This window comes from Petaurus breviceps, unplaced genomic scaffold (assembly GCF_028583685.1).
Source record: "Petaurus breviceps papuanus isolate PSGF00001 unplaced genomic scaffold, PetGlider_PUasm1.0 112, whole genome shotgun sequence".
Classification (NCBI taxonomy): domain Eukaryota; kingdom Metazoa; phylum Chordata; class Mammalia; order Diprotodontia; family Petauridae; genus Petaurus; species Petaurus breviceps.
The window spans coordinates 1,441,538-1,468,916 of NW_027185601.1; the positions used below are offsets into that span (position 1 = coordinate 1,441,538).

The window sequence follows — 27,379 nt, forward strand, 5'->3', positions numbered from 1 at the left end:
GATAGATAGATAGATAGATAGATAGATAGATAGATAGATAGATAGATAGATAACTATAGAGAAATAGCTATGCCCAAAGAAATTTCATCGACTTCATATTCATTGGGCAAAATAAGATATAATATGGAGGCATCATAATTTTATAATATGTGTATAAAAGATGTGTCTTTATTAGTGTCATTAGAATATCATATTCTCTGTGCTCTTGATGTAAAGCCTTATGTAAGACTAGGAAAGGTTAGAATTGTCTGGAAAGTAACTAGTTACAATTACACTTGATTATTTTCTCATCTGAATATTTATTTTAAATGTATAGAGCACCAAAAAAACATAGAAATTTAGTTTGGAGAGACTTTAGAGAACATCTAATCCAATCAGTTTAATTTATATTTTAAATTATTGAAGCCTTAAAGGTTAAAAGTCATACAATTGTAGGGTAAAAGGAAGGCTAAAATGCATGCCACGGAACTTAGGATTTTACTCTACCGTTGCTTATAATATAGACTTTAACAATTTTTTTTTCAGATGGAAGAGACCTATATGGTCCAACCATGCTTCCGACCAAATACAAAAAAGCCTCTCAGTGTGTCCTATCTCACTCACATGAAATTGCAAAAATTAGTTAATATATATGAAAGTAGCTGATCTCAGAAAGAGAGGTATTACCAGGAAAGGGACATGGAAAGAAGTTCTTCTTAAGGAAGGAGGTTAGTATTTATAGGAAGTAATAGAAGTTTAGTTTAGTTTTTATTTAGAGGTTAGTATTTATAGGAAGTAATAGAAGTAATAGAAGGTCAGAGTGAAAAGGAAGCTATGGGGAAAGTTAGTTCAAAAGCACAGATATAATATGAAATAGTATGAAAGAAAATAGGAGGTAGAAAACTGAGATGGGATGAAGTATAAGACAAAAGAAGTAAGTGATAAGAGTTAACATCTTTAGAAAAATAACTGGCAGTTGAGTAGAGCATGGATTGGAGTAGGGTGAAACTAGAGTCAGGGAGAAGAATAAGAAGACATTGTAATAATCTATGTAATAATCTGATGCCTGGACATAGTGTAGTGTCTGTACAAGTAGAGAGAAGGGAACCTATATAAAAATGTTTTTAAGGTAAAAACAACTAGATGTGGCAAGAGATTGCAAATATCAGAGAGAGGGAGTGAGAGAAGGAAGGAGGGAGGAGAGAGACAGAGAAACAGAGAAGGAATGAAATCAAAATTAACACCAAGATGGTGAGCTTGGGTAAGGTGGTGTCTATAATAGAAATACAGAAGAAGAGACAAGGGGAGGTTTGGAAGAAAAAAAACATGCATTCTGAACATTCTTGACATGCATCCATTCATTTTGGACATTTAGACATTAAGATTCTTTTCACATTGATTTTATCAAGAAAATTATTGGGGATGCTAGACTTAAATAGAAACACTAGCTTTGGATACATGTATCTCAGAACAGACAACTGTAGTCAGTAGAACAGATAAGATCACTGAGTGAATTTGTATAGAAGAAAAAGAGAAGAGGTCTCAGGGCAGAGCCTCTGGGAGACACCCACAGTTAGGAAATATGATATGGATAAATAGTCTCGGAATAAGACGGAAAAGGAGTAGTCAAAGAGGCAGGAGGAAAACTAAGAGAATTCAGTGTTATGCAAATCTAGGGAGGTGAGAATGAAACAGGTAGCAAGGAGTTTGGTAAGAAAGGATACAAAATATTCAGGAAGGAAGATGAATGAGAAAAAAATATATTTTTAGATTTGACAGTTAAGGGATTATTGGTAACTGCCAAAGGCACTTTTCCTTGAATGATAAGTTTAAAAGTGATACCCAAATAATCTTTATCTGGTGGCCAACATTCTGCTCATTAGCCTCTTCATATTTTGGGTATACATGAAAGGAGATGATCCTTAATAGAATCTATCAGAATTTTGCTTGGTAAGCATGCAAGTAAACTTTGCTTACTTGGCATAACATTTGAGAAGTCAGTGTTGCCTTGGCACCATAGTGAAGAACTGGAGTAAGGGATTCCATGTACCTATAAACATATTATCAATAAAAATATTTTCTAAGCAAATGTTAATGGATATTTTTATAGAATTTTTAGCTTTATCCATATGAGTCCTCAGCATAGATGACTACTGGCCATGCTATTTTTCTTTGGTTGGGTAGGGAGACTAACATGGGTAGCACAGAGAGACTTCCTTCAAGTACTTAGAATCTTTAGTTACCTTTCAGGGCTAAAAATCATGACAAATGGACTTTTGACTCAGGCTCAAGTTTTGCTTACTATCTCTTCACCACCGTAACTTAATGAGAACACCAAATTCTGTTACAGACTTTTTCTTTCTATAATAAGTTTCAGGGAACTGAATTTCAAAATACTCTAAAATGTGATATGACATATTGATGAGACCCTACATTTTAGACATTTGAGGCAAATTCTAAACATCTGCACAAAAAAGTCATCTGTTTTCCTTTAGTTCAATGTTCTAGGCAGCTAGCTTTTATGAGATATCTCAAATATGCAGAAGAGCTGAATAGATTGTTGTAAGGAAATAGTTATGGTACGACATAGATTGACAAAAAAGAACTAATCTCCCTTATCCCACTAGCTCAGTGTTAGAGTGGGTTTTAACTCAAGGAATTGTAAAAAGAGAGTAAGGAAGAAAGCATTTTATTTTTTAAATAAAAACTGCATTGGAAAAATCTAGTTGGGAATTCATTTGAAATAGAAATAGTCCTTTTCTCATGTCAATAAACTATTTTTTATATAAATTTACATTTTTTATGTGAGCCTTGCTTCCATCAAGGAACACCAATGTGGTACTTCGAGCCATCATGGATAGTTTCTTTGAGTCAACAACAGCTGTGATAGCTCCAGTAATCTTTCATTTAGATGGTTTTTGTTTGTTCAAGACATTGTAAATGCTAGGATTTATTTTCATAAGTTGACATTCTAATTCTTATAAAATTCTTTGTATTACATTTTTTTGAAAGCCAATATTCTAAGTTTCCATTTGAGATTCAACTAATGTTTAACAAAGTGATAGTAAGGCAAACTATTTTACTCTAAAATTATTCTGTAACATTAAACTGATACACAGTTGACATTTTTTTGGGGGAACATACTTACTATTAGACCCCAGGTAATTGTATAAGTTTAAGAGAAATGATACAGCGTAAACAACTTGCTAACCTGAGAAAGAATGCATGAGGTTGTGTGATTGCAATTTTCATTTCCTTTCTACTGATTGGAAAAAAAAGCAGAGAAAAGAAAAAATACATACATACATACATACATACATATATATATATATATATATATATATCACTTAAAAGTACTGTTGCAAAACAGGGGTAAAAAGCATAGAAAGCATTTCTTGTCATCAAATATTCTTACACACAGAATAAAATTGTTTCATCAATCAAGAACATGACAGGAAGATTCCCACCACTGGAGAAGATAATGTTGTTTTTTGTGTTTATACGGGCTGGTCTTGTTTTTGATGAAGTAAGCATTCTTGGCTAGGGTAGATGGTTGTATCTAGTGTTATTTGAAGGAGTTTACGATTCCACTTGTCTCCTGCCCCAAAACTACCAAATGCACATTTGTTCCCAGAAAATAAAAAGTCCATACTGTAATATTGCCTGTGTTATAAAACAAGAAATTCCCCAATCTACAATTTAAGGTGATCAGCACTTTTCTTCTTATCTGTTTTTTCCATTTTTATTTTACATCTATACAAAGCAACCAATCAATGATATTTACTAAATGTGTAATATTTGACAGGTATTATGCTGTAACTAGACACTATAAATAAAAGAAGAATGAAAGTCTCTTCTTACAGTGAGCTTATATTTGAATAGAAAAGATAGAAAATACACACTTACGCATGCACATGCACACACACAATGATACCTACAATTAATGAATAGAAATATGCATAAAATTATTTTGGGAGACAGGGCATTAACAATTGAGGAAGGTGAGTTAGAAAAGGTGTCAGGTAGAAGATAGTGCCTAAGCTACATCTTAAAGAAGGAGAGACTCTGAGGCAGATGTAAAGATCAAGTATATTCTAGGTGTGGGGGTATGGCTGTGGGAAATAAAGTGTTGTATGAGAAATATAAAGATTAGTTTGGGTGAATTACAATTTTTTGGGGGGTTGGAGGTGGTAATGTTTAATCAAGTTGGAAAGAAGGTTGGGACCAGGATATAAAGAACATAAAATGAAAGTATAGACATTTGTATTTTATTCTAGAAGCAAAAGGAATCTACCAGTATTGATTTATCAGAGGAATCAGGTTTGTGCTTAAGGAAAATTACTTTGCCTTTAGTGTTTAGGGTGATATGGAGTGGTAAGAAATTTAAAGTAAAGATATCAATTGGAGGAGAGGTTATGAGTACCTGAACTAAGAGAGTAATAGTATGAGTAAAAAAGAAGAAATCATAGGTGAGAAGATTTAGGAGGATAGAAATGGCAAGATTTGGCAGCTGATTGGATATATCAGGTAAAGGAGAATGAGGAGTCCAAGAAAAAGCCAAAGTTATATATCTGAGACACTAGAATGATGATGATAACTTTAATAGAAAGAGTAAAGCTTGAAAGATGGGAGGGTGTAGTTGTTTTGCAGTTTAAATGCAGGGATGCCAAAAACTGTTGAGGTAGGGTCTCTGCCCACCCCAAAACTGTTGTGGTCTCATGATGTGTTGTGGCAGAACCATCTCAAAGGATTCAGAGTCAGATCACCTCTAATCCAAGTATAGGCATTTATTGAGATTGATGCCTCTCATGAGGCAAGCTAAATTCCAAGAGAAACCAGCAACTTTAGAGAAAGTAAGATGGGTTTTTATAGGGTAGAGATGCAATTACACAATAGAAATTTACATAGAATAGAAGAATATCATTAATATTAAAAGACAGGAGGAGTTTATTAAGGGATTAGGTAATGGAGGAGGGTCCCATCTATGGTTCAGTTGTTAAACATTCTGGTCATTCTGCCCTCCAACTGGTTAGCTATTGTAGTCCTGTCTGGTTAAGACAAGTAGTTAGGTATTATGGTTCTGTATTGGGCTATATAGATTATGTGATTGTGCTTGAATACAAGGACAAACATGTTTCTGTGGAAATGAGTCCGGGGCTAGTGACCAGGTAGAGGCAATAGCTAGGTTCCCATCATATGGACACACCTGGTGTTCTAGTGAGGAGTGAGGCATATACAGAGAAATTAGGACATTGGAGGTGGGGGGCTAGGTAGGTGCAGTGGGCCTGCTCTTCAGTAGGGCTGGGGGCAGCTTTATTAGGATTCCATCAGTTGGAAATAAAATGTTTGGTTTTAGGCCTCTTGACTTTCAAAAATCTCTGATTTGATTTGTACTTAAAATTAAAGAGTGAGATTGAGATAAAATGTGTGTGTGTGTGTGTGTGTGATTTTAGGTTCTCTTGGGGGTGGAGGCAAGATGGCAGAGTAGGAAAGCATTCAGCCAATTCTCCCACTGTTCCCCTCCAAACAACATTAAAACAATGCCTCAAATCAAATTTAGGAGTTCCAGAACCTAAATAAGGTCAGGCTGAGCTCTTCTTCCAGTCTAAGACAGCAATGGCAGTCAGATAGACCTGTGACAAGTGAGAAGAGGCAAACCTGAAGTCCACGTGGATGAAAAGCAGGAGGAAGAGAATTTGGAACTCAAAAGTTTAAAAAGTGATTGTTAAAAATTATTTACAACACAATGTTTTGTAAAACATTTCATGAAGTACACACACATATAAATGTATGTATATGTGTGTGTATATAAATGAATATAAACTGTGTGTATATTCATATGTGTACATATATGTATGTGTGTGTGTGTGTGTGTATATATATATATATGTATATATATACATACCTAAGGACTTAGTAGGAAACTTCTAAGAATCTGTGCCTGAAGTGAAAGTGTCAAAATGTTTGATATAACTCCTAGATTTTGATAGATTTCTTTGATTTTGAAATAATTTAAGGAAATGGCAAATCTCAAATACTATAAAAAGAAGTCCACCCAAACTTTTTGGGAAACTTTAAAGAATGAAATTACAAGTAAGTATGATGAGAGGAAAAAAAGGAAAAGCTGTCTAAAAAGCAAATGTTAATTTATCCCCATATATGAACAGGAAACTCATCAATAACTTGGATTAAAAGGAAATGTGTGGAAAATGGAAACAAGGATAGGTAATGGATAAACACAAAAGTGCAACATGGTCAATTAATTGAATGTAAATACTGCCCAGAGAAAGGGGATGTTGTCCCCAATGTTGTCCCTATCCCTTTCTACATCTGATGGGGAAAATATGGGGACTGGCTAGGGGGCACATGACTGGAGGGAGAAAGAGTTGCCAATCAGATCTAGAGGGAAGAAGAGGGTCAAGGCACATCTGAACTCATGAGGTGGGAGGGGGGAAAAGGGGACTCAGGAAGATGGACAAACAGATGTCATAGCCCAGGAGAGGGCCAGCAGGGGTAGGGAGGGATTATCTGTCCCTCCCAAGGTTGGGGAGTCACAAAAGGAAACAGAAGTGGCCTCGCTTGAGTGGGATTGGATTGAGCATGGCCCGGACAGCCTCAGTGAACATTTTTTTTACCACCATCCTGCTGCAGGGCAGAGCACTCCAGGGAGCAAACTGCATGAGTATGCTTGCTCAGGGCTACACTCTGCTGGGGTGTGATTGATGCCTGGCCCTACTCTTTCAGCCACCTTATGGCATCTGACTTAGCCCGCAGTTCCTTCTTGTTGCCCACAACCAGGAAGGAGACATCAGGGCAGTGGTATCATACTTTTAGATACCACTTGTGCCACACATTCTCATAGGAAGGTGGTCTGACAATGGAAAATCAGATGACAAAGACACTGGTCTTGGGGTAGGATAAGGTGTGTAGCCCAATAATATTCTTCCTGGCCTGTTGTGTTCCAAAGGTTCAAACTGACTATGCACCCATCCACACTCCTTTGGGCATTGTAGTTGTCTAATGCTGTTGGAATGTACCCCTTAAGGAGGGCTTTGGTAGTATAGCAAATGAGAAGGCACATCTTGCCCACTGCCCTATCACCCACCACCACACATTTGATGTTCTGCATCATGGCAGCTGGGCCGGGTACAGCTGTGGCTTTCCTTGCCTGTCCCAGACAGAGCCCCAAAATTGGCAGCCAATATTTCAACCTAGTCCTCTCCCTCCCTCCCTGCCCAAGGTGGGGGCGCTGGGGGCGCTGAGGGCACTGGGGGCTGCGGAGGCAGCAGCAGCGGATCAAGGACTCGATAAGAAATTGGGATGATTTTTATTGTAAAACTCTTCTCTCTATATAGGAGAATTTAAAATTAGGAATTCAAAATGAATTTAAAAATTTATTAGCAGATTCTCCTCACACTAATTAAAACTGAGAGATTCACTTCCAGTGAAATTCCACATGGTATAATACAATCTACTAGGCCTTCTAGCTCTAAAACTCTGCTATTCCTTATGGATTTTTACACAGTTACATGTGTGTTTTAGTTATACACAAGAAGTCATGATCATCTTAGGTAGGCTATGAAATTATATTTTAAAGTATATAATTGATATTATTGTGCCAAAATCACACCAACTTTCAATCACCAAAAACTTAGTAAATCCCAGAACTAGCTCTGAAAATAGCAGGACAGAAAAAACCTGAAGCTTTGACAATTAGTTCCTACAACCCCCATGCCATGAACATAGCTCAGCACTGATATAAGGTTCCAAATAAAGCAATTGAAATGATCCCCATCATTTTGGAAATGACTGGACAAGATGTGGTATATGATTTTGATGGAATACTATTGTGCTTTAAGAAATGATGAGCTGGGTGATTTCAGAAGAAAAAAAACCTGGGAAGACCTATATGAACTCAGGTAAAGTGCGTAGAACCAGGAGGACAGTGTACACAGTAACAGCAGCATTGTAATGATTACCAACTGTGTATGAGTTAGCTACTCTGATCAAGACAGTGACCCAGGGCAGTTCCAAAAGGCCCTTGATGCAAGACACTATCTACCTCCAGAGAAAGAACAGATGAATGAAGCATAATTTCTTTCACTTTATCTTTGTTTCATTTTGTTTGTACTTTTTTTTGCAACATAGTTAATATGGAAATATGTTTTGCATGACTTTGCATGTATGATTGATATCAAATTGTTTTCCTTCTCAAATAGGGGGGAGGAGTGGGATGGAAGGAGATAATTTGGAGCTCAAAATTAAAAAAAATGAATGTTAACAATTTTACATGTAATTGTGAAATATTTTAAAAACTTAATAAAAATAATTAAAATTAATTAATTTTTGTTTTTACAAAATCACCTCAACTTCCCATTATATCAAGCCATCCCTTAAGACAGATAGCCTAAAAATTAAAGGGGGAGAGGGTAGTAGTTTAGCAAAATTTGTCAGCATATGTGTCAAATTCAACCTTCTACTCAGTATACTGACTTTTATTCCCTCATTTCTGTAAGAAAAGGGAGGGGGTCAAATTTTTATAAATCTCATTATATATAATTATAATGACTTAGTCATTATAATTAAACAGTGTTTAGCCTTTATTGTATTGTATTTTTTTTTTTTTTAGTTTACACTGTAGTAGTTATTGTGTGTGTTGTTTTCCGGTTTCTGATTATTTCTCTTCACTTTGCTTGATATGTCTTCCCAATCATGACTCTTCATATTTATCTTTTCTTAGGCAGAGTAATATTTCATCTTTTCTTTAAACCACAATCCATCTAGTCACTCAACAAGGGGCATCTACTTTTATAATCAGTTTCACTTTTAGCATGTTGAATTTGAGCAGCTAACATCATATCCAGCAGGTTATGTCCAGTAGTTTCTTAAGAACCTGAGGCTTGAGTCCAGGAGAAGGTTGAGAGCTGGCAATGGGGAGTTGGGATCTATCTGCATACAAATGATTCTTAAGAGTGGGCCAAAGGAAACATTATATATACAGTGAGGAGATAAGAAAAAATCATGTCCTAATTTTGGGGCTATATGTTATCAGGGCCAGGAGATAGATTACTGATCCAGCAAAATACAATGAAAAGAAAAAGAACAGTGGTATAGAATTCAAGATAGGAGTCTAGAACTCCAGTTTGGGAAGTTAACATCGTCAAAACTATCAAAAACAGTCAAGAAATCAAGGAGGAGAGGGATTAATTTGACAGAGAATTTTTTTTTCGGTCTGAAGATATTCTTGTAAGTGTTTTAGTCTCAGGGCCAAGGGTAGTAAACAAAAAATCTGTAAAATCTAATCATCAGTTCTATAAATAGAAAGAAATTTTTCTCTGGAATAAACACATTTGTAACAAACATGCATCATGTGATTTTATTTTCACTTGAACAAACCATTGATAATTCTTTAGAATAGATTTAACAGCAGTTCCAGCCTCATCCTTGTACTCTAATGAAATGAGGATGAGTCATGAGTGGAGTTGAACTTAAAGAGCATGTAACAGCATTCTAGTATTTTTGAGACTTGGCTTTAAAAATCTAATTTTCCTTTTAGACTGTTTCAGTGAATTAAAATGACCGCATCTTTACATGAACCTTAAACAGCAAGAAGGTTTCATACTAGTCCAATTGTGAAGTATTTGGGAATCCTTTACAATGAAACTGCATGCAAGAGCTGAAAAGTATTTTGTTATACAAATAAGACTGAAACCCATATGTTTCATAATGTTCAATGTCCCTCTATAATATGTAGATTATAGTTCTACTGAAATCAAGGAAGAATATCCAAGCCCCAGAGAATGTTAAGCCATATCGTTTCTATATTTGATCTATAAACACTATAAACCTTTTCCCCTCTTACTTTATAGTTTCAACTTATTTTAGATCTCATTTGGATTCCCAAACACGCAAAACGTATCAAGTGGACATAGTTTTGATGTAGTGGAGAGAGTACCAGAAATCAGGGAGGTCCGAATCCAGCTCTGTCATGGAACGACATTTTGACCGTGAAGAGTTAAGTCCCTTAACTTCTACGATCCCCAGTTTCTCTGTCTTTAAAATGAGGAAAGTGAAACTAGGTCATTTTCAAGTTCCCAGCTATTTATGACTTTGAATCTAGACCAGATAGTAAGCATTACCTAGTGAAGAGACAGAGTTAAATAAGAGATAGTTGCAACTATTTGTTTATAGATTATGGGTAACAAAAGATTCCCTTAATCATCTGAAACAACATGACAAAGGAAGCTGAATAATATATAATGAACATCTTGTGCAACTTATCCAATATTTTAAATTAGAAAGAAATTGAGTTATATATAATAATGCTTCAGTTATTGGTCATGGTTAGGGAATGACATGTCTTGAATAAGGTGATTTTTCTGGATAACTGAAACTTTTTGTTTAGATCCTTTCAGACATATTCTTCTAAAATAAAGTAGACAATTTTAAACCTTGGTAAGTGAAGTATGCTGAATGCAATTCAACATTTTCTTGGTTATTCAAGCTCATCATTTTGACCAATTATTTTACCATGCTATTGATGTAGCTTTTGGGGGATAATTGGACTGCATCTCTACCAATGTCAGTATATGCACTAGATAGGCCTTGTTTTCAGCAATAAATCTCTTCTTCAGTTAGATGCTATCATTTTCCTCTTTTTTATAAAAATACAGTGTAATGTGATAGATACATGAGCAGACCTCAGGGGATGAGGGTTTTTACAATGCATGATCACATCAAAGACTTTGAAACTACTTCCTAACCTCAATACAATCATCATCCACCACTACCTTTATTAGGATCCCTTGCCTGGTATTGAATGTACTAAAGATCCCCTCAGATTTCTGAACCCAGAACAGTTAACCTGATTGTTAGCATTAGTGCATGTATTAGCTCAGTTATATTATTGTTTAGGAAAATATCACGCTCTTTATACTTTTAAATTTGTACACATCAATGACCACTCTAACTTCTATTTTTATATTCCAGGAAATAAATTTAACTCATCTTTGCATCTTCATTTATATCTGAATTGCCCTTGTTACTAAATATTTAAGGGTCTTAGATACTGGTGTGCTAGATAATTGAGGTTGGTAATCTCAAGACTGAACTATATTAAGACAATTTTCTTTGATATTCAGTGTTCTCACGAGTTAAAGATATCACATACTAAGTAAACAAATATACCTATCTATAATGCAAATTCACTTTTAGTCAAAAAAGCTTTTATTAAGTGCTTACTGTAAGATATTAAAATTACAGAGAGAACAAATCTATTGCCGGAGTGATAAATTGCATAAACAGATAAAAACTGATGACAATATATGGAGAAATACAATGATAATATCAGGAAATATTTCCCACAGAAAGTGGAACTTAAATTGAGTCTTGAGAAAGAGGTGATAAAGTGCATTGAGAACAAGTGTGAAGACATGGAAGGAGGTATTAGAAAACTGAATTTCAGGAACAATTAGACCATTTTTTCTAGAGTGTAGAGTATATCAAGAATGTGAAATAAATCCTAAAAATTTGACTGGAGCCAGATGCAGCAGCAGTATTAATAGATAGTATTAATATATCACTTTAAGGTTTGAAAAGTGCTTTTGAACTTTGGAATTGATTGTATGACATGAGAGACATTGGCATAGGACCACTCAGCATGGTGTGCCCACATCAGAGAAGGTGCTGGGCTCTGTGAACAAAGCAGAATTTAAGTAGCTCAAAAGAAATGTGCAATGCATAAATTTAGAGAATTCACCCCAAATGTTCACATGGACTAGCTGTTCCTGACCTGAGGTACAATATTCCAAGATTTTATTGGTCTGATCAATCACAGTCTGACAGATTGTAACCTGACTCTAACATAGTGATGTCATTTTTGTCCTCTTTGAGAATGAAGGACAACAACTAACCAGTTATCATCTAATTTGATCCTCACAACAAGCCTGTGAGGTTACTATGCTGGTAGGATTTTCTTCTGATTACAATAGAGAGTGAAAGAAGATTCTTGAATAGAAGAGTACTATGAACAAAAATGTATTTTTTTTTAACTTTTTGGAGGGGGGAAAGCAGGGCAGTTGGGGTGAAGTGAGTTGCCTAAGGTCACATGCCTAGTAAATGTTAAGTGTCTGAGGCCAGATTTGAACTCAGGTCCTCCTGACTCCAGGGCTGGTGCTTTGTTCACTGCTTCACCTAGATGCAACCAAAAGTTTACTTTGGCAGTTGCGACAATGATGAATTGAAGAAGAGTATGCATGGAGACAATGAAAACCATTTTTGAAGGATTAAATTGGAATGATCTTGAAACAATATATATAAGACATGTTAAGGTCTAACTCCATGTGTATAGTTCATATACATTGTCCTCTTTCCATATCCCCTCCCATTCTTCCACTCTGTTTTCTCGGGAGAATAGAAGCAAATTTTGTGAAATATGAATGAATCATCCTAGGGAAATTAGAACAAAAATACACTGTATCATGTGACATTAAGGATATATATATATATATGTGTGTGTGTGTGTGTGTGTGTGTGTATACATATACACACATATATACATACACATATAAATAAAATGTTTGTGTGTATGTGTATATATATACATATGCATATGTGTATAAGTATTTGTACACATATGCATGCTATTACCACACATAACTTTGATAGCGGTTTCCTCCTGTCAAACATCAGGTAAAGATGGGGATTGGCTAGAGAATTAGTTAGACTCAATCCTCATGCCACAAAATGTTATGAAATGAAAAGGGATCTCCTCAGGAGTGGAAAGGAAGGAGATAGAATTAATACCATCTTTTCATAGTGATCTCAGAAGGATTGAGTGATTTTAATTAAAATATGGAAACAGATTATTCCAAGGTAGTTTTAAATGTATTATTGTGCTATCCAGTGAGATAGATTAAGACCTATGGGCAATTTATATCATAAAATCACAGAGTTAAAGATGGAAGGGACCATAGAAAACATCTGTTTCAATACTCTCATATTATATATAAGCAAATTCATGTAGAGGCTTATAAAACCTATAGAGAATAAGTGACTTGTGCAGGGTCATACAACTGGTAAGAGGTTGAATTGAGTTCCAAACCCAGGTCCTCTTACTTTATAAAGAAACTGAGACCCAGCAAAATGAAATGATATAAATGGCCTTATAAATAATTCATTTTAAAAATAAATGTTAAACTGTAACTATATTAACAAAATTCAGTTAATAATTAATGGAATTACTAAACTTATGGTTAAAAGAAAACTACTAACATCAGTTGTACTTTTAACTTACTTCTGGTAATTGTAGGTGAAAACAATCATTCTCCCTTTCCCCCTGGGGTGAAGAGAATTTGTTTATATAATTTTTGTGTACTACACCAGCGTGATTGGGCAAATAGGATATATCTTAATGCTTAGTTGACTGATATAAAAATTGAGGATTTTTTTTTTTAATGAGGAGACTGACTTTTGCAATGAAGAAATTTTTTTTGCCCCTAATATGGGACATCTGGGTAAAAAGAAGAGCAATGAGAATCTTTTACTTACACACAAAAAACTGTTTCATTTGTACTATCTATCTGTACTATTTTGTACTATCTCTGTTAAACTAACATGAAAAATAAATTAAAATTTATTTTAAAAATTACTGAAGCGTATTTTGACAATAAATGCAGAGATCATTTCCTTCTAAACACTATTGTATTCTTTAGTTAGAAAGTGTATTATTCTCAGGTACTCAAGTTGGAAAAACTATTTACATCTAATAGCACTTCTAATACATCTAACATATAGTTTTATTTTTCTTCTATTAACTCAGTTTGCGTACCATGAGATGCAAGACACTAATCTGTGATTCATCATCACACGGCCTCTGGCAGTTAACATAGAAACTCAATATTAAATATATTAGTCATTTGACCAAATAGACAGTAGTCAATAGGCAGATAATAATCATATTATGGAGCATGGGCTCTGATAGATGGATTTGTGTCCTATTCTCCTTTACTGGCATGACTTTTTCCCCCCACACTAAACAAGTAAAACAAAACAAATATCTATTAGAATTTTGACTTACTAACCCAAATTGGTGTAGAAAAAGTATAGATTCAATAAGCAGAATTCTCGTATAGGAAAGTCATGGCACAGCGGATTCTGGTATAACTAATATGTTGCTAGAAGTGCAACTTTGTATTTTATGTTTGTGGAAAATCTCATGGCAATGCTAGAAGTTACAGAAATTTTGTGCCAGTTATTCCCTATTGGCAAGTGGGTCCTCTGGGATAGCTTTTCATCGGATTATAGAATTGTAGAAAAGTTATCAAGTCCAACCTTCTTATTTTATAGATTAGGGAATGGAGGCACAATGAGATTATGTGATGTGTCCAAAATTGATTATCCACTAATTATCAGAGGAAGGATTGTAGCTCAGGTTCTCCTGAAACTGTCTCTAGTACTTTACTCACTGAATCACCTAGCTACATATATTCTTCACCCCAGATGAGTCTCAAGCCCACAATTTCTAGTTCAGGAGACGAATACCTTATCTCTTAGGCTGCTAGGATTTTTTTTTTACTTTTGTCCTCCTTTAGCAGCCTGTTTAGCCATTGGCATTCATAGGATTATGGAATGGTCAGATTGCAGATTGAGGTTAAAATGGAAAGGACCAAAGAGATCATCTAATCTAAACTCTTGATTTTGTTGAGAAGGAAGTGGAAGCTCAAAGATATTAAGTGAGTCATTCAAAGTCACATAGGTTCTTGAGTGGAATAGTTAAAATTTGAACCCAGGTCTCCTGAATTTTCATTACTAGTTTCTGCTTGAACATAGTAATTTGCTCAACAACAAAAAAAAATAAAATTATGGAAAGGGACATAATTTATATCATGTTTTATTACTTTATGTTTTATAAACTTTAATCTCATTTTATCCTCCTAGCAGGCTACTATGAAAGAACATGTTGGGGGGAGGGCGGTGTGGAGCCAAGATGGCAGAGTAAAAGTGGGAACTTGTCTGAGCTCCTGCTCCAACCACTTCTGATATCTATAAAAAAATTACTCTAAACACATTTTAGAGCTACAGAACCCACAAAGTGACAGAGAGAAACAAATCTCCCTTTGAAGGCAGCCTGGCATGCAGATAGGAAAGGTCTATCACACCAAGCTGGGAGCCAAGCCTAGCCCTGATGAGCTTTCTGGGCCCAGATGCAGGGCAGCCCTAACCGGTGGCCCAGACCAGCTGGAGTACACTTCAGGAGAGTGAATCATCAGCAGCTGTGGTGGTTTTCAGACTTCTCAACACATAAACACCAAAGAGAACGTAAAAGGTCAGTGGGGAACTCTGTTGGAACTGGGTAATTGAAGAGCATGGTCCAGTCCCAGGCCCCAGGAAACAAATGGTGGACACTTAGCGGCTGCAGCTGCTGCCCTGTGGCTGCCTCTGGAACTCCTGGACAGCAGATCATAGGCAGAACAAGTGACCATTCAGAAGGTAATAAGTCTTACTTTGACCAGCTTGGATCTCGGTAGCAGTCTTGCATAGTGGTCCTGGGGTGTGTGGTTGGTGTGCCAGAGCTTCAGGTGGCTATAGAAAGGGCACCCTCCTCATAGCTCTGACAGCAGCTCTAAAACAACTATGAAAACCCCAGCAATTTGGGAAGGAATTCTCTCCAATCTAGAAGCAGAGTTCTACCATAGCAAAGAGCTCAAAAGTCAAGCAATTGCCTGGTAAGAGGAGCAAGAAGAGGAAGTATAATCAGACCATAGAACCATTTTTGGGGGACACAAAGGATGAAAACATGGAACAGAAGAAGAAAATGAATTCGAATCTCCTACATCAAAAGCTCACAAGAAAGATATGAATTGGTTACAGGCCATGGAGGAACTCAAGAAGGATTTTGAAAATCAAGTAAGAGAAGTGGAGGAAAAATTGGGAAGAGAAATAGGAACTATTCAAGAAAATCATGAAAAGTGAGTTAACTACCTGACTGAAGAAAATAACACCTTATAAAAGAGACTAACTCAAATGATAAAAGAGGCCCAAAAAGTCAATGAGGAGAAGAATGCCTTTAAAAAGTTCAATTGGCTAGAAGGAAGAGGAATTTCAAAAACTAACTGAAGGGAATAATTCCTTCAAGATTATATTGGAGCAAATGAAATCTAATGACTTTGTTGAGAAATAAAGATACTATAAAAGAGATTCAAACAAACAAAAAATAGAGGGCAGTATGAAATGTCTCATTAAGAAAACCACTGACCTGAAAAATAGATCCAGGAGAGAAAATTTAAAAATTGTTGGAATACCTGAAAGCCATGACAAGAAAAGAGCCTAGAAACCATCCTTCAAGAAACTCTTAAGGAAAATTGCCCTGATAGTCTAGAACCAGAGGGCAAAATAGAAATCGAAAAATCCACTGATTGCCTCTTGAAAAAAATCCCAAAAAGAAAACTTCTAAGAATATCATAGTCAAATTCCAGAGTTCCCAGGTCAAGGAGAAAACATTACAAGCCATCAGGAAGAAGCAATTTGAGTATTGTGGAAACATAATCAGGATAACACAAGACCTAGCAGCTTCTACATTAAGAGATCAAAAGGCTTGGAATATGATATTCCAGAGGTCAAAGGGGCCAGGATTAAAACCAAAAATCACCTACCCAGAAAAACTGAATATAATGCTTCAGGGGTAAATATGATCATTCAATTAAATAGAAGACTTGTAAGTATTCTTGATGAAAAAACCAGAAGTGAACAGAAATTTTGACTTTCAAATAAAAGAAGCAAGAAAAGTATGAAAAGGTAAACCAGGAAAATAAATCATAAGGAACTTATTAAAGTTGAACTATTTATATTCCTAAATGGAAAAACAATAATTGTAACTCATCATTATTTTCTCATTATGAGGATAGTTGAAGGATATATATGTATGTATAGGATGTTATATGTGTGTATAAATTCATATGTGAGTGTGTGTAATGTGTGTACATGTATACATAGACAGAGGGCATGGGATGAGTTGAATAGGAAGGGCTGGTATCTAAAAAGTAAAATCAAGAGGTGAAATAAGAATATAATGAGAGAAGGAGAAAAGGAAAGATAGAATAGGGTAAATTATCTCATATAAAAGAGGCAAGAAAAAACTGTTACAATGGAGGGGAAGATCACAAAGGTGAAAGGGAATGGGTCACCCTTACTCCCATTGAATGTGGAGAGAATAACATACATTCAACTGGGTATCTTACCCTACAAAAAAGTAGGGGGGAACAGGAGATAAGGGGGTGAATGATAAAAGGGATGGCAGATTGGGGGATAGGGTGGTTAGAAGCACAGATTTTTGAAAAGGGACAGGCTCAAAGTAGACAGTAGCATATGTGGAGGCGCAGCATAAGATGGAGGAAAATATAGTTAGTCTTTCAAAATAGATCTACTTTGGAAACATTTTGCATAACTCCACATATACAACCTATGTTGAATGGCTTGTCTTCCCAGAGGGAGTAAGTGAGGAGGGAACAAGGGAAAGAATCTGGAAACAAAAGTCTTAAAAACAAATGTTAAAAAAAAACTTTTTTTTTTACATATAGCTGGGAAATAATATATATATATATAGGCACTGGAGTACAGAAATCCATCTTTCCCTACTAGAGGGATGAGGCAGGGGATGGGGGAGGAAAATAGAGAGAGCAGATTGGGGGAAGGAGTACTCAGTAGGCTCACTTTCTTGGAGTGGGGGTAGGGGAAAAACGGGGAAATTTTGTAAGTCAAAATGTTATGGAAATAAATGTTGAAAACTAAAAATATATAAATAAATATTTTTTTTAAAGAAGAAGAGCAAGTAATTCTTTGTCCTATCTTCTTCAAATTCCCTTTTTCAGTTGAAGAAACTAAGAGCTAGAGACATTCAATGATTTGCCCTTATCAGATAGGTAGTGGAACATGAGTCTGGGCAATACAAATCGGATTTTTCTGATTACAGATTTGGATATTTTGGGGAATTAGAAATACCCCAGTAATAATCTACTCTTTTTTTTCATTTTACATATAAGTCAACAGAGAAGTGAAATAACTTGCCCAATGTCACACAGTGGACAATTTAGAAAGTTATGGCCTGCTTTCCATTATACCAAAAAGTATAAAAGCAACCAATTAATTATAATTCAGTAATTCAGTCAGTGAAAGAATGTTGCTGTATGTCCACTGAAATGCTACTTTCTTTTTCTTTTTTCAGATATTTACTGGTTTTGTACTCTCACAGTTTCAGTGGGGGAGGGAAGCACTCCCTCTGATCTCTGATTCTTCCTACTTTCTAGTCTAGCTAGAAGTCCAAAGACTTTATATTAAAAGTCAAAATAGGAAACTTTGAAATGAGAACTGTTAAAAGTCCCAAGGATGCTTGCTTGTAGTTGCCCAAGTTGTAGACACCCAAAGGAGGAGAACAACGATTTCTGGTTCCTTCCTATTTGTCCCTAGATAAATTCTGGCATGGTACTGTTTCAGGGTTTCTTCACACATTAAGTACTACATAACACCAATCTGCTCAGAAGGGAGGCAAAGCCTCTTTCCATCCCGCTGAAAAAGAGGACAATGTTCCCTTAGAAGTACATTTTAATAGGATATTGTATACTGAGTGAATATAAACGTGAAGCACCAAGGATGGAAATTTGGAGGAGTAATGAAATAAGAACATTATAAATGCTAAGGTTTAAAATTTTTAATAAAATCAGTATGTTTTAACTTTTGTTTCATTAGTACATTCAAATAGAACTTTATAGAATAAACATTGTCTTAGGAACTTGGCTGTGAAAAACTATTATAGCATGAGCATAAAGGTGTGATATACGTATTTTTTTCTTTTGCTTTAGTTAGTATTAGACACTTATTAAACATAATTAATGAAACCTTTAATGTCCTTAACATCCCTTTGAAATTATGACAGAATAGTTTACCTTTTGCACTTCAATATTCACTTTGCATTTGAACCTTAAAAAATCCCTTTTAATCAATATTTATTAAATTTCTTCCATATTCAGGATGTTAAGGGTTGGGGTAGACATATACATGAGCTAAGACTCTATATGTGACCTTGTGGAAATAAAATCAATAATTCTTGGAATTTTCTTGGAAATTGAAAATGAAGCTAAGAGAACAGTAAGATCCAAGATCAGGAACTGGGTAGGTAGAATGTTCCCTCAACAAATATATGGATATCTAGGGCACCATGATTGTGTTTTATCTTGTTGAAAACTCACTGAGGTTCAATTGTTCAGGGGGGAAATCAAAAACTCTGTGAAAATATTCCATAGTTGTCTTTGTTAGAGAAAGATTTCCCCTGTAGTATAAAACAGCAGCTAGAACCCAGTTGAACAGTTGAATGCCAAGATGAGTAATTAGTGGTTTTGTATACACTTGGGAGAAGGTCTTGAGAGGAATATTTGTAGTGGGAATGTAAATTTTAAAGATCTTCCCTGCCCCTAGGCTAAAGTGCACCTGGAGCCTGGGGTGGGAGGCTTGTTTTTCAGTAGATACTTTTTGATTGGCCAGTGGATCAATAAGGTTGTTACATTCTCTTAGCCAGGAGAAGGCTATATAAGCCCTGATGTATAGCTTTGTTTTGGGGCTCACTTTGAGAAGTGTTCTGTGATTTGATATGGATTCTGGGAAGCCATTGTCCAAAGGCCCCCCCCCCCGGCTTTGAAAACACCCAGATGTTGAAACCCAGATGTTGATTTGGTATGGATGTAATGGTTGGACAGTTTGGAAAGCTGTCTACTTGATCTGTTTCTGTCTTGATAATTCTGCCTGTATACTTTGAAGTTCAGGGTGCTGACCTTTTCCCCTGAACGAGGTAAACAATATATGTTTGACTGATTAAAGTAAGCTTGTTAACCCATTTTGAGTTGCTTTCCTTTATCAAAGCAGATCCAAGAACCTGTGTTGGCAGCAAACCCTGAGGACGCTTGGGGTGCTTGCTGCTACAATATTCCAAATATTTGTGCTTGGCCATGTGCTGTCTAAGTCACCATCACCACCACCACAACCACTGTCATCATCATCATCATCATTGTCATCATCATCATCCTAGTTATTGCTGTCAACATGATCATCATTTTATCATCATCATATCATAAACACTATGAATAAAAATAAATTTGATGTCATGGTTATCACATTTATAGGTGATAAAAACCTGTTAACATTAGCAGGTGATCCAAAGGATTTTAAAAGATCTTGACAGTTTTTAATATTAGTCCAACTATGGTAATAATAACAATAAGGTGATATTCAACAAAGCATAATATAAAGTGTGATCTTTCTGCAGTTCTTTTTATGAACACAATGCAATATTAAATGAAATAGTAAAGAACAAATTGAAAAAAAATGTGGCTGTTGGTATTAATTTTTTTTCTTTATTTTTTTGCCTTTTGGAGGACACTTGGGGTTAAGTAACTTACCCAAGGTTACACGGCTAATTGTGTGTGTGTGTGTGTGTGTGTGTGTGTGTGTGTGTTAAGTATCTGACGCCAGGACTAAACTTGGGTCCTCCTGACTCTAGGGCTGGCGCTTTACTTACTGTGCCTCCTAGGCACCCCAGTATTAACTTGTCTAGCTGCCTAAGACACTATAGAGTCACAGCAAACTTAATTTCCCCTCATCCAAATCTTTGCCACAATTTCAACAAAAATGCTTTTCCCTTTAATTTCATCTCTTTGGGATACTGGCCTAATAATGTTCTTACTAAGTCAAGGAGTATGCACAGTTTGTTTTTGTTTTTGTTGTTGTCTTTTGGAGGGGTGGAAGCAAGGTAATTGCAGTTAAGTGACTTGCCTAAGGTCACACAGCTAGTGAGTATCAAGTGTCTGTGGTCAGATTTGAACTCAGGTCCTCCTGACTCCAGGGCCAGTGCTCTATTCACTCTTTCACCTAGCTGCCCTGAAATGGGTCATTTTTATGGTAAATTTATCTCAGTTCTCTATATGTTTAAAAAATGACACCTTTATCAGAGGAATTTACAGTAAAATTTCTCCTCAATTTTACATTTTCATTCTAATTTTTGCTGCATTAGTTTTCTTTTTCTATTTTAGATACATGCTAATTACCATTATAAGAAAGGTTCCTTTTGTTCCTGTGCTTTCTAGGAATTTTAAATGTAATTGTTGTTGTATTTTTTCTAAAAGCTTTTTTTCAAAATCTATTTCATGAAATGTAATGATTTTTTATTTTTTTTTCATTACTGATATGATTTATGCTTATAGTTTTCTGATACTGAACTAGCCCTGCAGTTCTGGTATAAATTGCACTTGGTCATACTGTGTGTGATATTTGTGACATGTTGCTGTAATATCTTTGTTAGTATTTTATTTAAAACTTTTGAATCGGTTTTCATTAGGAAAAGAGGCCTAAAGTTTTATTTCTCTTTTTGCTCCTTCTGGTTTAGGTATCAAAATGGTATTTGTGACTTAAATGGAATTTGATAGAACTCCTATTTACCTATTTTAATTGTAAGGAGTTGTTCCTCAAATATTTGTTAGAATTCAATTGTAAATGCATATGATCCTGTTTTTTTATTCCTTTTTCTTTATATTTCTATTTATTTCATTTATACCATGTTCCATGTCTTTTCTATGATTTGACTGTATGTTCGTTTATTTCACTTAGATGGTCAATTTTACTGGTATAAATAAATCCTAATAGTTGTCTTAATTTTATCTATGCTGGTGGTATATATCTTTTTTTGATGCTTACAATTTGTTTTTCTCAATTTTTAAATCAGATTAACCAATGGTTTACCTATTTTATTTTTTTTTCATGATTTGAACTCCTAGGTTTAAATATTAGTTCAGTGATTATTTTTAAAAAATAAATTTCATTAAGCTTCCCTTTGATTTTCAGAATGTCCATTTTTATATTTAATTGAGGATTTTAATTCGTTCCTTTTCTAGTTTATTTAATTCCACACCCAATTTATTGATCTTTTCTTTCTATTTTTTGTTGATATCCACATTTAGAGATGTAAATTTCTTCCTCAGTACTACTATGGCTGCTTTCTACAAATTTTGCAGTATTTTCTCATTGTCATTCACTTTAATGAAATGAATTATTGCTTCTATGATTTGTTCTTGGACCCATTCATTTTTTATGATTAGATTATTTAGTTTCCCATTAATTGCTAACTTATGCTCCCATGTCACTTGATCAATATAGTTTTATGGCATTATAATATGAAAATATTTTTTAATATTTCTACTTTTCTGCATTTGACTGTAAAATATTTATACCCTCATGCATTGTCCACTTTTTATTTTTGGTGGAGTTATCACATACAGTTGAGGAAAAGGTATAGTTCTTAGTACTCACATTAAATTATCTCCAAGTCTATCCAATCTAACTTTTCTAAAAAATCTATTACTCTCCTTAACTTCTTTCTTATTTATTTTATAGTTCAATTTAGTTAGCTGTCAGAGGAAATGTCCTCCAGGAGTAAAGTTTTCCTGGCTTTTCCCCATCATCCTGTAATTAATTTAGTTTTTTTTTCTTTTATAATTTAGATGCTAGGCTATTTGTTGCATTAGGTTTATTGACAATACTTCATTATATTTCCTGTCTTTTAGAATGATGTAGTTTTCCTTCTTATCTCTTAACTAAGTCTATATTTGTTTTTGCTTTGTGTAAGATCATGATTACTACAACTTTTTTTTCAAGCTTAAATTTTCTTTGGGCCCTTATTTTAATTCTCTATGTATCTCTCTCTCTTTCAAGTTTGTTTCTTGTAAGCAATATTTATGAATTCATATTTCTAAATCATTCTACTAACTGCTTCCATTTTATGGGTGAATACAATTAATTCATACTCAGTTTTTAGGATTATTTACCAAGCATTTCCCTTCATCCTGTTTTCTTCTGTCTATCCCTCACTCTCTATTTTACCCTATCCCATCTCAAAAGTCTTCTCTATTTAAACAAATTCATATTAGGGTGGGCTTCAAGTATTGCCCATACTCCCACCATTGTCCCTTCTACTGTAAATGGTCTTTTTTGTGTGCCACTCTCATGTGAGATGATTTATCCCATTCGTCTTTTATATAAAGAAAAACAACCTGATAATTAGAACTATCCAAAAATGGATGGGTTATCTTCAGAGGAATGGGAATCACATAGGCATTTCTTGTTCACTTCAAATTCTCAGACAAAGCCTGGATGATCATTTTCTGGTTATCTTGTAGGAGAGATTCCTGTTAAAGTCTGAGTCAAACTAGAAGACTTCTTAGTTCATTTCCAAATATTAAATGTTTTAAGTTCCCATCTAATTGTAAGAAGATATTATTCATTTCAGAGGATGGAATGTGGGTACAATGGACATTGTAATTCTCCTTAAGGTATTTACAGACTTTTCCCCATCAATAGATAATCACCAGCTTCCCAGCAGTGATTAGCTATTATGTGCTAAAATGGTCCCTACCATTGAATTTAAAAAGTGGTTCTGATGTTGTCTTGTTGAATTAGTTATCTCATTTAAATGAACAGCTTTTATCTGTTGTTGCATGTGAGAATTATCACTTAAACAATTATTTTCATTATGGAAAATTAGTTTACAAATGATCAATTTTAGATACTGTTTCTTTGCAAAGGAAACCAGGTGGCATTCATTTTCAAAATGACATAAAATTGACCTGCAAATTCAATTTAGATCAAATTCCATTGTTTGTATAATAATGACCAAAGGTTGCAAGCTTTCTCTACATATAATAACCACTAAACAGTGGCATAGATAAGGGTTGCTTAAACTTTTTACTTAGGATCTCTTTTTGCCCAAGAAATTTTTAGATGACCAGGAGTTTATAGGCATATAAAATAGGTATACCAAGCAAACATTTATTAATAATAAATCATGAAAAAATTTATTTTAAAGTGATTTTGGTATACATATAGTTTTGCAATTTATTAAAGATGAAAGCAAATTTCCAAACTAATGAAATGTATGTGCTTGTTTATTTTTTTAAAGACAATTCTTGGCAGGACATTTGATGCTGTAGGACATAGAACATTTTCAATGTTTTTAGAATGATACTTTGATTTTATAATTGTTAGTACTGAGAATGCCACTTTGCATAAATACATAGTACAAAATGGAAGAAGTATGTTAAGGGCCATTCTAGAAATTGTTGGGAATTTGTTCCTAATCCCAAGCCAAAAGACGTTTACCAATTTTTTTTAGAAACTCAGGTTTCAAACCTCTGTCACGTGATAGGTTGGCATGCTTCATGAACTTTTAGTGGCAGATGACTGATATATTTTTTTTAGAATTTCAATTGAGAATTGTTTATGAACCTAACTCAAGTTTTTTAGATTTAAAATTTGAAGGGAAGTATTTTTGAAACAGTACCTCTAGGCACTTGAGATGATCAATTATAACTCATACAAATAAATCTTTAAGAAGGTCATTTTCAATTATAAGAACATCTGTAGCTGTAAACATTTCTAAAGAACCATTTTCCACCCTATTGTTCCATATGTTTTTTCAGTAAATTGTTGAATTTTATCTTTTAACATAAATATGTTACCTTTTTTCCTTGAAGTCACATGTTTAAATCATTTAGTATTTTTTTCTATTTATAAATGAATTCATTTGTAGTTTTCAACATTCACTTCCACAAGATTTTTAGTTCCAAATTTTCTCCCCATCTTTCCCCTCCCTCACCCCAAGATAACATCCATCCTGATGATTTCTTCCCCCAATCTGCCCTCCCTTGCATCACCCCCACTTCTTCTCTTATCCCCTTCCCTTATATTTTGCTGTGGGTCAAGATAGATTTCTCTACTCCATTTCCTATATATCTTATTTCCCAGATGCATTTTAAAACAGTTTTTAAAATTTGAGTTCAAAATTCTCTCCTTTCCTCCCTCCCCACCTACTCTCATTGAGAAGGCAAGCAATTCAATATAGGTTATGCATGTGTAGTCATGGAAAACACTTCCATAATAGTCATGTTGTGAGACAACCTATATTTGCCTTCATACCATGCCTCTTCATTTTTTTATTCTCTGTTCTGACCCTGTCCCTCCCCAAAAGTGTTTGCTTCTGATACCCACTCCGCAAATCTGCCCTCCCTTCTATTCCCCCCCTTAATTCTCCCCCCCACAATTTCATGTAGAGTCAGATAGATTTCTATACCCATTGAGTGTCCATGCTATTCCTTCCTTAAGGCACATCTAAGTATGGTTCATTCATTCCTTCTCACCTCCCCCCTGTTCACTTCCACTGTAAAAATTTTTCTTGCTTCTTTTATGTGAGATAATTTATCCCATTCTACCTCTCCCTTTCTCCTTCTCCCAGCACATTCCTCTCTCACCCTTAATTTTATTTTTAGATATCATACCTTCATATTCAACTCACCCTGTGCCCTCTGTCAATACAAATGTGCACACACACACACACATACACACATGTGTGTGTGTTCCCTCTAAATACACTAATACTGCTGGTCCCATGATGTAACAGCAAGCAAAGTAGGATTTCTTGCTATTTTCTGGGTTGAGTTTTAGCCAGAGAACTGCCCTTGATTAAGTCTTGCCTTTGATTGAATCAAGAGTCTTTGATTGAGGGGCAGATAGGTTGCACAGTGAATAGAGCACCATCCCTGGAGTCAAGAGGACCTGAATTCAAATTCAAGTCAGAGGACCTCACACTTATCACTTACTATTCATGTGACCTAGGGCCAGTCACTTAACCCATATTACACCTCCAAAAAGCAAAAGAAAAAAGTATTTGATTGAAAAGAGGATATATTGCATTGCTTGGAGGGAGAGTAGAGAGTAGAGAAAGGAGCAGAGCTGAGAGAGAGAAGCAAGCATGAGCAGGCTAGGGGAACTTGACTTGTGGGGAAGCCTAAAAGAAAGAATGTTTGTGCTGTTGGTGCTCCATCTGTTGATCTATGTTAATTTCTCAGATAGAAGCCCTGTCTGTTGGTCTTTAACAGTGAATTGAGCTGAAGAGCAGTGATCCACCCACAGGGAAGAGGATTAGCTTAAGCTCCTTTTAAGAGCTGTTAAAGTGAATTGAGATGATGGTGCCGGTAATGTGTGTCAAAGTTGTACCCCTGTTAAGCTTTGTTTCACTAGAAACAGAAGCTGTGGGCAAGAACCTCTGGAGGCTGATATCAGGCAGAAGCAGTAGAGCCTGGAGTGGAAAAGTCCCTGTGAGCTGAGACAAGGAGCAAGAGAATAGACCTGCCTGTGTGTGAACCTAGGCAAGAACTGGGAGTGGTTGGGAGGAGGAGCTGTGGGGTTTGGAAGTCAGCCTTGAGTCAAGATGACAGAGGATTTTACTTGAACACTGTGTCTTTATTGAGAAAATTGTGACTTACTGTGACCTAGGAGTGTATGTTTTTTGTATTTTTATTTTCTGCTCCCTGTTAAGGATGTGTTGTGATAGGGAAGACCCTAGGCTGGGACCTCTTGATTGTGCAAACAAGTATTTTGGGAAATGCTACTGAATACAGTTATATATGCTATTTGCCATAAGACATCCTTGGTGTAATGATATATACCTGACATATTTTGCTTAAAGATGTTGTTATAAATGTTTTTCTTTAGTTTATCACTGAATAAATAGACAGGTCATTGTACTGTGTGAGTAGGTTCTTGAGATTATTCATAGCAACATTCATCAGGTGTGCTGCCATGACTGATAATACACATGGGTCACAAATATCATCTTTCCATGTAGGAAGGTAAACAGTTCACCTTTTATAAGTCCCTTATGATTTGTCATTCCTGTTTACATTTTCATGTTTCTCTCTCTTTTTTTTAAAGCAATCGGGGTTAAGTAACTTGCTGAAGGTTACACGGCCAGTTATTTCTGGGTGTGATGCTAAGTATCTGAGCCAAGATTTGATCCCCAGGTCATCCCAACACTGGAGCTGGTACGATTACTCACTGAGCCACCTGGCCACCCCTCATGTTTCTCTTGAGTCTTGTATTTGAAAGTCAATTTTTTATTCAGCTCTGGTCTTTTCATCAAGAATGTTTGAAAATCTTCTATTTCATTGAATTTCCATTTTCCCCCCTTAAGGATTATACTCAGTTTTGTTGGGTAGGTGATTCTTGGTTTTAATCCTAGCTCCTTTGACCTCCAGAACACCATATTTTCACCCATTCAATCCCCAATGTAGAAGTTGCTAAATCTTGAGTTCTTCTGTTTGTGTTTCCATGATTCTTTACCAGCTCCTTAATGACTGCTTATGCTATTTTCTCTTTAACCTCAGAACTCTGAAAATTGGCTATAATATTTCTAGGAGTTTTCCTTTTGGAACCTCTTTCAGGAGGTGATCAGTGGATTCTTTCATTTTCTATTTTACTTTCTTGTTCTAGATATCAGGGAAGTTTCCTTTGACAATTTCTTGAAATATGT

The 27,379-nt window shown here is 35.3% G+C and overlaps 1 protein-coding gene and 1 pseudogene across 1 annotated transcript in view; one reads left to right on the top strand and one right to left on the bottom strand.

The window, feature by feature from the left end:
* Positions 1-27,379, top strand: part of LOC138157377 (contactin-associated protein-like 2) — a 2,155,842-nt gene that overhangs the window by 267,607 nt on the left and 1,860,856 nt on the right. The window lies entirely within an intron of this gene.
* On the bottom strand, positions 6,531-7,108 carry LOC138157313 (rho-related GTP-binding protein RhoG-like; annotated as a pseudogene).